General features: G+C 39.6%; 1 pseudogene; it reads left to right on the top strand.

Moving 5' to 3' along the window:
• LOC116864400 overlaps positions 1 to 10533 on the top strand; it is a 36581-nt pseudogene extending 26048 nt beyond the window's left edge.
• Positions 10534 to 14166: the final 3633 nt, after the last annotated feature.

Below are 14166 nucleotides of genomic sequence, written 5' to 3'. Positions count from 1 at the left end.
TACTGCTATGAACACTGGGGTACAGATGGCCCTTCTTTTTGCTACCATCTGTATCTTTGGGGTAAATACCCAGTAGTGCAATTGCAGGGTCATAGGGAAGCTCTATTATTAAGTTCTTAAGGAATCTCCACACTGTTTTCAAAAGTGGCTGCACCAACTTGGATTCCCACCAACAGTGTAAGAGGGTTCCCCTTTCTCCACATCCTCTCCAACACTTGTTGTTTACTGTCTTGTTGATCTTGGTCATTCTAACTGGTGTAAGTAAGGTAGTATCTCAATGTGGTTGTGATTTGAATCTCCCTGATAGCTAATGATGATGAACATTTTTTTCATGTGCCTGTTAGCCATTTCTATGTCTTCTTTGGAGAAGTTTCTGTTCATGTCTTCTGCCCATTTTTTGACATGATTTTCTGTTTTGTGTGTGTTGAGTTTGAGAAGTTCTTTATAGATCTTGGATATCAGCCCTTTGTCTGCACTGTCATTTGCAAATAGCTTTTCCCATTCCGTGGGTTGCCTCTTTGTTTTGTTGACTGTTTCCTTTGCTGTGCAGAAGCTTTTGATCTTCATGAAGTCCTAAAAGTTCATTTTCGCTTTTCTTTCCTTTGCCTTTGGAGACATATCTTGAAAGAAGTTGTTGTGGATGATATCAAAGAGTTTACTGTCTATATTCTCCTCTAGGATTCTGATGGATTCCTGTCTCATGTTGAGGTCTTTTATCCATTTCAAGTTTATCTTTGTGTATGGTGTAAGAGAATGGTCAAGTTTCAGTATTCTACACATAGCTGTCCAATTTCCCCAACACCATTTATTAAACACTTTTTTCCACTGTATACTATTTTCCTGCTTTGTCAAAGATAATTTGACCATAGAGTTGAGGGTCCATATCTGGCCTTTGTACTCTGTTCCACTGGTCTATGTGGCTGTTTTTGTGCCAGTACCATGCTGTCTTGGTGATCACAGCTTTGTAGTAAAGCTTGAAATCAGGCAACGTGATGCTCCCAGTTTTGTTTTTGTTTTTCAACATTTCCTTAGCAATTCATGGTCTCTTCTGGTTCCATACAAATTTTAGGATTGTTTGTTCCAGCTCTTTGAAAAATGCCAGTGGAATTTTGATCAGAGTGGCATTGAAAGTATAGATTGCTCTAGGCAGTATAAACATTTTAACAATGTTTATTCTTCTGATCTATGAGCATGGAATGGTCTCCCATCTTTTTGTGTCTTCTTCAATTTCTTTCATGAGTGTTCTATAGTTCCTTGAGTACAGATCCTTTACCTCTTTGGTTAGGTTTATTCCCAGGTATCTTATTGTTCTTGGTGCTATAGTAAATGGAATTGATTCTCTAAATTCCCTTTTTCTATTTTAGCGTATAAGAAAACAACTGATTTCTGTACATTGATTTTGTATCCTGCCACATTACTGAATTGTCGTATGAGTTCTAGTAGTTTGGGGGTGGAGTCTTTTGGGTTTTCCATATAGAGTATCATGTCATCTGTGAAGAGAGAGAGCTTGACTTCTTCACTGCCAATCTGAATACCTTTTTTTTTTTCTCTTTATTGTCTGATTGCTGTTACCAGGACTTCATAGTATTAGAAGTGGCAAGAGTGTGCATTCTTCTCATTTTCCTCATCTTAAAGGGAAGGCTGTCAGCTTTTCCCATTAAGAATGATATTCACTGTGGGTTTTTCATAGTTAGATTTAATGAAGTTGAGGAATATTTCCTCTATCCCTATACTTTGAATCATTTTAATCAGGAATGGATGCTGTAGTTTGTCAAATGCTTTTTCTACATCAATTGAGAGGACCATGTAGTTTTTCTCTCTTGATTCTATGAATTTGAGTTTTAGATACTTCATAAAATTAAAATCATGTAATATTTGTTTATGTCACTTAGCATAATGTCATCAAAATTCATCCATGTTTTCATATATTGTAAAATTTCCTTCTTTTCTTTTAAGATTTTTTATTTACTTATTTCACAGAGAGAGAGAAGATTGAGCACATGAATTGGGGGAAAGGCAGAGGGGCTCAATCTCAAGACCCTAGGACCATGACCTGAGCTGAAGGCAGACACTTAACCAACTGAGCCATCCAGGTGTCGCATAAAATGTCTTTCTTTTAAAGGGGAAAATAATATTCCTGTGTGTTTATCTATCTCTACATGATAACTTTTTACCTGTTCATCTTTTGATGGATATTTTGGTTGTATCCATGTCTCAGCTATTATGAATCCTGCTTTAATTAATATGGGAGTGCAGAAATCTTTTTGAGATCCTGATTTTTTTCTTGGCTATATACACAGAAATCAGATTGATGAATCATTAGGAGGTTGTATTTGTAATTTTTTGAGGAATCACTACACTGTTTGCCACAGTGGCTATACCACTTTGCATTTCCAGCTACTAGTTGGAAACTAGTATATAAATGTTGCAACTTCTTCATGTCTTTAACACTTGTCTTTCTGCTTTTTGGTAATAGCTGTACTGACAGGTATGAAGAGATACCTCATTGTGGTTTTGATTTGGGTTTCCCAGATTACTAGTGCTTTTTGAGCTTTTTTTCATGTATCTGTTGGCTGTTTGTATTTTGTCTCTGGATAAATGTAATTTCAGTACTTAGTCCACTTTTTAATTGGGTTATAGGAATTTTTTTTTTTATTTTTGCTATTGAGTTATAGTCCTCTCTGTATATTTTGGAGATTAACCTCTTATCAGGTATATTGTTTTTAATACTTTCTCTAGGTTGTATTAATGTATTAAAACATAATAATAATAATGTCTTATTCTCTAGGTTGTAGTCTCTAAATTGTCTTTTTAGTCTATATAGAGCTTTTTGGTTTGATGTAGTCCCACTTGTTTATTTTTGTCCATGGTCCTATATCACTGAAATCATTGCCAAGACCAAAACCATGAAATTTTCCCCCCATGTTTTCTTCTAAGAGCTTTGTAGTTCAGGTCTTATTTTTAATTCTTTCATCAATTTTGAAATTTTGTATGATGTAAAGGTCCAACTTTATTCTTGTTTATGTGGCTATCCACCTGCTGGAATTCTGATGAGAGGGTATTTTCAAAACTATTTGCCAGCCCTGGTAAATTTGTTTAACCTTTGCTTTGGGTGCAGTACACTTTCATTTAGTTTCTGGATTTCTTACAATGGGAATTTGACCATGAAATTTTGCCAAATTGGTGTGTTTTCAGGGGGAAAGAATATCCAGGGATTCCTACTCTGCCATCTTGCTGACTCCAGGACCTACTTTTAAGGAAGGCCTTCCTGTAAGGGTAATGGAAGTATTGTTAGGTCCTACATGACCCTGTTATTGTGAATCTCCTTGAGGAACTCTTAAGCTCTTCCTATTCCTTACCCTGGTCCTACCCTTGCTGGTAAAAATGCTTCAATATGTTGATATTTTAATTTTAATTTTTTTGATCACATGCATAATAATTATGAAGTGAGAGGCTACTGCATGAAAAGACTTTTAAGGAGATTGGTTATCCATGATGAAATATATTTTAAAGAGAGAAAGAGAGAGAGAGACATAGAGGCCACTGGGTGGCTCAGTTGGTTAAGCATCTGCCTTCAGTTCAGTTCATGATCTCAGGGCCTTGGGATGAAGTCTGCATTGGGCTTCCAGCTCAGTGGGGAGTCTACTTCTCCCTCTACCCTTCCCCCTCCTCATGATCTCTCACTCTCTGTCTCTCTCAAATAAATACATAAAATCTTAAAAAACAAAAGAGGCATAGTATAACAAGGCAGGACTAGGTGCAACTGACAGCAAGACCTGCAGGCATCATCTCCAATGGCTCCTTCCTGTAGAGCCCCCATTCCTGACTCAGTCTAAATTTTCTGATTTGATTGGTCTGGGATTGGGGCTAGGTATTATAAGTTTTAAATGCTACTCGGGTGGTCTGAATGCAGAGCCTGAACTCAGAACCACTGTTCTAGAAGTTATCAAAATGAAGTAGAGCTGAGATTAGTGGCTGCCTGTTGCCTGTAGGTACTGGGTTGCTATTACATGGAATTTACTTCATAGATTGTATATCATGCCACCTTGAGGGAACAGTGATGGTCTCCAATTTTATAAATGAGAGGACAGACATTCAGGTGATATATATATATATATATATATATATATATATATATATATATATTCCCCCCCCCCCCCCAGTACCATTCAGCTCAGAGCACTAAAGCCTAGATCTAGACTTGGATTTCTAGGCACCAAGTTCTCCACCCTTCATCTGCTAGCCTTGTATTGAGGGAACAGAAAAAGCTGGGGAATGATTCATGGGCAAAATGGACTTTGGTTCATGGTGGCATTTTCAAAGAAATGGAACTGGGGAGGAAGACACAGCAGGTTGAGAGAATAGGAGGTCCAATGTGTGGAGGTATAAGTGAGATGGCCATGAGGCTGGGTTCCTTCAGTGACACTGGCCACACTAGAGTAGTGGAAGATTCAGCTGAACAAATAAGACCAGGACAAAACACAGGTCTTACCTGACATGATGGTGAGTTAGGTCTTGGAACTGAGACAGGAATTTTTTTTTTTTAATTTCTTTTCAGCATAACAGTATTCATTGTTTTTGCACCACACCCAGTGCTCCATGCAATATGTGTCCTCCTTAATGCCCACCACCTGGCTCCCCCAACCTCCCACCCCCCTGCCCCTTCAAAACCCTCAGGTTGTTTTTCAGAGTCCATAGTCTCTCATGGTTCACCTCCCCTTCCAATTTCTCTCAACTCCCTTCTCCTCTCCATCTCCCCATGTCCTCCATGTTATTTGTTATGCTCCACAAATAAGTGAAACCCTATGATAATTGACTCTCTCTGCTTGACTTATTTTACTCAACATAATCTCTTCCAGTCCCGTCCATGTTGCTACAAAAGTTGGGTATTCATCCTTTCTGATGGAGGCATAATACTCCATAGTGTATATGGACCATATCTTCTTTATCCATTCATCTGTTGAAGGGCATCTTCATTCTTTCCACAGGTTGGCAACTGTGGCCATTGCTGCTATAAACATTGGGGTACAGATGGCCCTTTTTTTCACTACATCTGTATCTTTGGGATAAATACCCAGTAGTGCAATTGCAGGCTCATAGGGAAGCTCTATTTTTAATTTCTTGAGGAATCTCCACACTGTTCTCCAAAGTGGCTGCACCAACTTGCATTCCCACCAACAGTGTAATAGGGTTCCCCTTTCTCCACATCCTTTCCAACACACGTTGTTTCCTGTCTTGCTATTTTTGGCCATTCTAACTAGTGTAAAGTGGTATCTCAATGTGGTTTTGAATTTAATCTCCCTGATGGCTAGTGATGATGAACATTTTTTCATGTGTCTGATAGCCATTTGTATGTCTTCATTGGAGAAGTGCCTGTTCATATCTTCTGCCCATTTTTTGATATGATTATCTGTTTTGTGTGTGTTGAGTTTGAGAAGTTCTTTATAGATCCTGGATATCAACCTTTTGTCTGTACTGTCATTTGCAAATATCTTCTCCCATTCCATGGATTGCCTCTTTGTTTTGTTGACTTTTTCCTTTGCTGTGCAGAAGCCTTTGATCTTGATGAAGTCCCAAAAGTTCATCTTCGCTTTTGTTTCCTTTGCCTTTGGAGACATATCTTGAAAGAAGTTGCTGTGGCTGATATCAAAGAGGTTACTGCCTATGTTCTCCTCTAAGATTCTGATGGATTCCTGTCTCATGTTGAGGTCTTTTATCCATTTCAAGTTTATCTTTGTGTATGGTGTAGAGAATGGTCGAGTTTCATTCTTCTACATATAGCTGTCCAATTTTCCCAGCACCATTTATTGAAGAGACTTTTTTCCACTGTATATTTTTTCCTGCTTTGTCGAAGATTAATTGACCATAGAGTTGAGCGTCCATATCTGGGCTCTCTACTCTGTTCCACTGGTCTATGTGTCTGTTTTTATGCCAGTACCTTGCTGTCTTGGTGACCACTGCTTTGTAGTAAAGCTTGAAATCAGGTAACGTGATGCTCCCAGTTTTGTTTTTGTTTTTCAACATTTCCTTAGCAATTCGGGGTCTCTTCTGATTCCATACAAATTTTAGGATTATTTGCTCCAGCTCTTTGAAAAATACTGGTGAAATTTTGATCGGAATGGCATTAAAAGTATAGATTGGTCTAGGCAGTATAGACATTTTAACAATGTTTATTCTTCCGATCCAAGAACATGGAATGGTCTTCCATCTTTTTGTGTCTTCTTCAATTTCTTTCATGAGTGTTCTGTAGTTCCTTGAGTACAGATGTTTTACCTCTTTGGTTAGGTTTATTCCCACATATCTTATGGTTCTTGATGCTATAGTAAATGGAATAGAATCTCTAATTTGGGACCATGTTTTCAATGAAGAGATTCCCACCACCTCCACTTTCCTTTGCTATAAAACACTGTTATTCACACAAGTCCTGGATCTAGGTGTTGGTGCTATAGTATGCTTTGAGTACCTCAAGGGCAACTTGGATTATTGTAGTAGTGGTTGGACACCTACAGCTGTCTTCATATTCGTTTGTGATTATTGAAAGTGTTTATATGGTAAGATGTGTCCTGAGATCTCAGAGAAATGACTTCAAGTCCACCAGACAATGGATATGAGCAGAGTGCAGAGGACACTGAGCTGTCCAGGAGCTAGGAGAACCTAGTGAGCTCTAGGCACTGACAGGAAGATGTATTCAGTAAATAGTTGACTTTCATTTCAAAGCATCCAGGCTTTCATGAACAACTGTGTTAATCTCCTTTCCTTTCTTACCTCTCTCTAGGAGTGTGAGAATTTCGTTGCTGTGTATGGAGACTGGTTTTGTCCTTGTGGCTCTGGGCTCCATTGTGAACAGCTATCAGTCCCAGGAAGTTCTCAGGGAGATGAAGAGTGCCTTTGCTCATCTGTCCCAAGGGGTGATATGGAAGTATAATCCTTCTTGTTGGCCCAAAGAAGTCAAATTGACAGTAAATGTGAAAGTCGTGGACTGGCTTCCTCAGAATGACCTCTTGGGTGAGGAATGCCTGGATCTTCTTTTCTCTTTCTATTTATGTATATTTAGGTTTCCACTGGGCAACCCCACCAGCATGAGAAAGGCCATCTTGTAGCTAAAGGTAATCTTTAGAGGACAGGAATGGAGCAGCCAGCTGGAGTTCTTGGGAAATCAGGCTCTGCTTCCCAAATGGCTTCAGGTGTCATGTTTTCTTCTTCTTTTCTATTCCAGTCCTGATTCTTGCCAGCAGAAGCAATATTTTCATTAGGTTATTTGGAATTTACCATATTTGGCACAGACCAAGGTTGTCCAGACACAATCAAAGACAGTTTGCGGACTCTGGGAATACATTTGGGGTTCTTGTTGCCACTGTTGTTCCTAGCCTGTTGAGTCCCTGGTAGGCCACATGCCATTATAGAAACACTCCAATCAATACACTTTGGTTATTCCTCTTTTTCCCCAAAAGGTGTACTCACACTTTCACAAAGTTTATGTTGACAGTGTCTGAAGAATGTGCCAAACTTCTGAGTGTGAAGCTAAGTAACCTCTCAGCCCATTATTTTGTCCATCAAATTCTCTGGTAACAGAGAACTTCTTGTACCCTAATAGGCTGTCTTTGTCCTGTGCCACTTTTTAGAGCCTCCTCACTACCAAAACTACTGATTACATCAGAAGTTGATCCCCAAGATTATGGCTCACAAACATATTGAGAAGTTATGATATAGGGTTCTACACATGGTGTAGGGAAAAAGGTTTCTAATTTTCAAAGAAACACAAATAGATTCTTTTAATTAATTAATTAATTAATTTTTAATTAGTATGTTCAATTAGCCAGCTTCTAGTACATCATTAGTTTTTGATGTAGTGTTCAATGATTCATTAGTTGCACATAAAACCCAGTACTCATGACCACATGTGCCCTTCTTAATAATATGCATTACCCAGTCACAAATAGATTCTGATGCACATCCCTATTGAGAGGCAGTGTTTGACATGAACTCTTCATTATCAACACTTGTTTTACTTTTCTCTAAATAATAGTGGGGTGAGCACACAGGAAGTGGATATACCTAAATGGGTGGCCCATCATTGCCTACTTGAGAGGATTTCTTATGAAATTGAGGAGAAAGGACATATAGTGTAAGTTTGATGAATGTTATATGAGATGTGATGTTAGTGAAGGTGTTAGCATTCATGTAAGCAGGAAGTGAATGGGCAGTGAAAGGGAGATCCTGAGACCTACAAAGTAGGAGACAGACAAGACACAGAGAGAGAGAACACAGAGTGGGAAGCAAAGAGAGAAAAAGGATAGAAAGAAGGTTGGATGGGTGGGAGGAAGAATATGCCTTACTTACACCCCTCTCTGCAGATTTCCCTGGGCTCTGAGTCTTAGATGGATTGATTTAGAGGAGTCTCTGTACAGAGTCAAGGCCAGAATTTTCTATCCTGGAATATGCTCCCTTGAGTGTGTCTAAAACTAAATCAGTAAATCCATTTTATCTAACATACCTTGAGATCCTTTGGTATTTTTTCCTATCCAAATACATTCCCTGGTGTTCTAAAGTTTTCACCTTGAAATATTCTGCTCTGTTCCTGATCTGCAACAGCTCACCCACAAATCTGTCTCTTTGTCACCTGTGGTGGGTTGAATAGCATAATGGAGGCCATCCAACATGGTGTACCCATGGTGGGGATTCCTGTCCTTGGAGACCAGTCTGACAACCTGGTCTAAGTAGAAGCCAAAAGTGTGGTGTCTCCACCCAGCTAAAGCAGATCAAGACAGAGACATTGGCTCTGAAGATGAAGGAAGTCATTGAAGACGAGAGGTATGGAGTTCTCTGGGCTTGTGTTCACTTAGGCTGAATGAAGACATTAAGCAAAAAGGGCAACATATGGCTCTTTTTTTGTAATAAAAGCTGAAACTTCTGGGACATGGAATGATATCTGTGTGATTTTAACAGATGACCTATTTCCTCTGAGAACAGGACTAGGCAATTTAGGTTAGATGTTGCGAGCAATTTTTCCCTAAGTGTTATGAGGACTCTGACCTACTTACATAGGGTCTCTGAGAGATCTTATATTTGGGGGCTACTGATAATAGAATTACACTGAGCAGGAGGACACCTTCTTGTTCCCTAATATGCCATAGTGTTTCCTGCTTCAGACCATTTGTCAGTGTTGCTCCCTCAGACAACCTTTCTTTTCTTCACAGGTCTGTCTCCTCCTCCTCCTCCTCCTCCTCCTCCTCCTCCTTCTTCTTCTTCTTCTTTTTAAAGATTTTATTTATTTATTTGACAGGCAGAGATCACAAGTAGTCAGAGAGGCAGGCAGAGAGAGAGGAGGAAGCAGGCTCCATGCTGAACAGAGAACTCAATGCGGGGCTCGATTCCAGTACCCTGGGATCATGACCTGAGCTGAAGGCAGAGGCTTTAATCCACTGAACCACCTAGGCGCCCGGTCTGTCTCCTTCTTGACAGTTGGGTTCATCTCCAGTACCTTCTCATCAGAGAGGTGGGTGGTCTTTGTGTGACAGTCCTAAATGTGTCCCTCTCTTCCACCCTCTTCAATCATAATTCATTTTTCCTTCTTAACACTTCTCAGGATCAGTAACTACCCCATTTCTTTCTGTTTTAATTTACTGATTGTCCCTTACACTAGAAAGTAGAGAGTTAGCTCCCCTCAACAGCCCAGTGTCTCTTGTTTTCCCCTGTGTTCTCAGGGACTATCACAGGGCCTGCCAAAAAAGTAAGTTGGGGTGAATTTCTCTCAAGTAAGTCAGTAAAGGGCCCATCTTCTCTTTGGTAAATTCCCTTCTGGCACAATGATGGGAAAATCACAATGGACTGGATATCTTATTAGGGTCTCAAGGACATTTACTCTGAATCCAGGGTATGTTCTATCACATGTATTCCTATATACTCTTTCCTTTAGCCTACTGTAAGTGTCCTTGTGTAGAGGCTTGTTACAGCTCAGACAATTCTTTATAGTTTTGCCCCCTGGGTAGAGACTCATCCTTACACTTAGTCACCTTTTTTTTTTTTTTTAATAAGTTAGCACTTTTAGCACTAGGCATGCATCTTTGCATAGAAGGACCAGCTTGAACTTTTCAATGGGACCCAGCTAGACTCTGACAAGTCCAGGCCAACAACTTTTCCTTGAAACAGAGTCTTTTGTGCATATGACTGAAAGTGTGTGTGTGTGTGTGTGTGTGTGATACAAGGTCTCTAAGAGTTCTGAGACCACATGAATCATGCCCAACCTCTGTCTCTGCCAACAGGTAAGTCAGCAGCTGTGGCTGCCAGCATCATCAGGCGCTCCCACCCCCTGACCCCACCCAGAGGCTGGTGGGCTGGATTGACCACATCATCCAGACAGGGGGTGCAGCCCACCTCAAGGTCCATGGCCTGCAGCAGCCATGGCATGAGCAGTACCTGCTGGATGTCTTCTTGTTCCTGCTGGTGGTCACCCTGGGCACATTGTGGCTCTGTGGAAGCTGCCGGGCATGGTGGCCAGCTGGCTGTGGGTTCAGGAAGCTGAAGAAGGCCTGATGGAGGTGCAGCCTTGATGCATGTTTGGGGAGGTCTTGGTTGTAGTAGGCTTTCCCCTCACACAGGACACCCCTGGTGTCTTCCCATATTCATACTTGAGGGTGGTACAAAAATTGATTCTCACTATTTTCTGACTTCCTTAGAAATTCTTAAGAAGCAATCTTCAGATTCTGTGCTTATATTTGCTTTTGCATTTTCAGATTGAAGTAAATTTTCCTTAAATGTTTTAAATTGTATGTTACCTTGTGGATTAAAACATAATAAAGAAAACAGTACATATCCAGGAGGGCCCCAGACACCCTAGTTTTTAATTGGTTAATTCTGGGATTATGACCATATGTTGAAATAATTCAAATAGAGGATGAAACAGCTACTACAAAATACTCCATGCAGAAGTGGCAAGAGGCCCACTTTGCTCATGTCAAGATAAGATTTTCTGGGTAGAATGCAGAACTGGTGGCAGGTGTCTACCAGGTTCTGTGAGTTCTCGTGTTGTATGATGCCACCTACAGCCACAAGCATGTCCATGAAGACGTGTGTGTGTGTGTGTGTGTGTGTGTGTAATTCAAATTTTATTTCTGCAATTCTTATGAAATCTATGAAATTGGTCTCTGTAATAATTCCTGAAAGGCAGACCTGAAGCTTTCTCTGTGTTGTCATTAGAATAAATAGCCAAGACTTTTCTCCCTCATAATCAACGAAGGGACCAAGGAATGAGGCTTCCAGCTGATGAGTCCTGTTCCCACTCTCACCATGTCATCCTGCCTGAACACTTATAACTCAGGGAAGCCAGCTCTGTGCCCACTCCTTCCTAAATTCCACTTTCATCCAAGGAATTTGATCCAAGGCAGCCAGTGAACCGGGCTGATGCCTCCAGTCTCTTTTCATTGAAATCTTCTCCTTGGGGCAGACTGTCAGCAAGGCCTTGATGGTATGGACATGTGATCTCATCATTCCCTGATTCAGATCCTTTGTTGGCTCTCCTTGCATGGGATATAGGCTTCTGTGATTTGTTTCTGGTTACCACTTGCAAAGGTAGCTGGAAAACTCTGAAATAGACCCACATAATCATCTTTAGTTGATTCATGAAGAAGGAACACAAACAAGTCAATGGGAAAAGAAAAATCTCCCATCAAATTGTACTGGAACAACTCATATGTGAATGACTTATATTTTTTCCTTAATAACATACACAAGAAGACATTGACTGTTACTATGTACCATATACAAAAACTAACTCATAGTGTATCATCAACCTAAATGTGAACACTGAAGCTATGACTATTATAAAGGAAAGTCATCCTAGTCTTATGATTGCACAGATTTATTATTCAGATCACACAAGCTGAAATCATAAAATAAATACATTTGATATATTGGATTTTATAAAAAGGAAAAACTTTCAGTCTTCTAAAGACATGTACAAGAAAACAAAAATGTAAGCCATCAGCTGGGAGAAAATATTGCAGCACATTTCTCAGACAAAACCCTTGTATATAGACTATCTAAACAAATCTCACAACCAGTACAAAAATGAGCAAAAGGTTTGAGCGGACACTTCTCAAAAGAAGATATGCAAAAGGCCAATAATCACATGAAAAATTACTCGACACATTGGTCATTAGAGAAATGCAAAATAAAACCACAGTATCATAGCACAGCTACTAGAATGAGTAAAATTAAAAAGACTGATGATATGAACAGTTATAATGCAAGGAGACAGAGCTACTGGCACTCACATCCATTCCATTGCTGAGGGGAGTGGGAAATGGTATAGCCACACACAGGAAAATTGCTCTGCAGTTTCTCAGTTCAGCCACACTTGCCGCATGACCAAGACATTCCACTTCTAGGTATTTACTCAAGTTAATGAAAGCCAATGTCCACTTGGAAATCTGTACACAAATGTTCATAACAGCTTTATTTATAATAACCCCAGAAACAAACTACATGCCCATCAATAGATGAATGAAGTAGCATTTGTATTATAGCCATATAATGGATGCAGCTTGTTGTATACAAATACTTAAAATTGATTTGAAAATCTCTAAGTGTGAGATGTGTTTTTCAGCGTCACTTTGTTGAGTCCCTTAAAATGTAATATTCAAGAATTATTGTTATATTTGAACATAATTAGAAATTCAAATACATTTTAATAATTTCTAAAATAGAGCTAGTACAGTTTGGAAGAGAGAAGAGACAGTGTGTATAAGAATTGGAATTACTTCTTAAAGAAACAGACAAGTGATCAGATACATGTATCAGACTTAATTCAAGTTTATTTTGTGAGTGGGACCTAGAGTTGTTCCATAATTATAACCTAAAATAACACATTTGAGAAATGATAAACACAGGCAAAATATTTAGTATGTTGATCTTTGATGGGCATGAAATATGACACTCAGTATCTACATACAAAATACATGTATTTAGAGGTACATTTTAAGATGCTGATATAGAGTTCAATCCAATGTAATTTATGTTTCCCTTCATTATGTAATGATTCTTCTGCTTATCTGTTTCTATATTAGCACCAACCATGATCACATATTGATTCCTATGGTAATTGACATGGTGCCCCCCAACTCAATCTTCTGTTGTTTGGTTTATCACATCCTTGGGGCACCTGGGTGGCTCAATGGTTTAAAGCCTCTGTCTTTGGCTCAGGTCATGATCTCAGCGTCCTGGGATCGAGCCCCGCATGGGGCTCTCTGCTTAGCAGGGAGCCCACTTCCTCCCTCTCTCTCTGCCTGCCTCTCTGCCTACTTGTGATCTCTCTCTGTCAAATAAATAAATAAAATATTTAAAAAAAATCACATCCTAATTGCAGGCTACTGGGAGATGGTTATTTGTTCAAATGTCAACCAATTACCCTTGAAAAAGAAGGTAAATGGAATATTTGTTGTCTTAAGCAAACTTCTACCTAGTCCAAGGAACTAGCTCTTTCTAGATTTCATATTTTAAATGTCCTTAACTTGAGTGCGTTTTACCCAGTTCAACAATTTGATTCAGTCAACATTAACTGATTTCCTATTTGTAACAAGGCATCATGCTGGGAGCTTTGAAAGAGACAAAGATGATGCAGAGTTTCCTGGTTCTCTCATGTGACTTCCCACAGTCTTACTTATTAATTAGTTGAAAAGTAGACTTAACTGTCATTGGCAGTGCCTCTTGTCTCATGGTCAGTTTATATTAGTAATCTCACTTAGTGAAAATGAAATGATATAGCTTAGTACCTCGGGGTCAGCTGCAGTAAGGAGAGATGCGTTTGGATGAAAAGCTAATGGTGTGTGGGGAAGATACTTGGAACTATCCTGGGGTGAAGGTGGGTCCCACATCAAATACCCTGCCAGTGTCAATAGCTTTTTGCTGCTTGGTGGGTGTTGTGTACCTTTGAGAGGGGCTTTCTGAAAACAACATTATCCTAAAAGAGAAACAAAGGACTTATTTTACAAGTGGCCCTTCTTGCTCCTCAAATCACACTCCGATGGAAATTCCTTCAACCAAGGCAAGTCTTCATTAAAATCCCCAGAGAATATTACCTCTTTGACCTCCAGGGCGAGGGTGACAAGTGGACAAGAGAAATGTAATGTCCTCTGTAGAGACGGTAGAAATCAATGACCACTGTTTGAG

This window comes from Lontra canadensis, unplaced genomic scaffold (assembly GCF_010015895.1).
Source record: "Lontra canadensis isolate GAN:19392208 unplaced genomic scaffold, GSC_riverotter_1.0 scaffold5, whole genome shotgun sequence".
Taxonomy (NCBI): Eukaryota; Metazoa; Chordata; class Mammalia; order Carnivora; family Mustelidae; genus Lontra; species Lontra canadensis.
The sequence above is the reverse complement of the archived record's forward strand: the minus strand, read 5'-3'. Positions and strand labels throughout refer to the sequence as shown.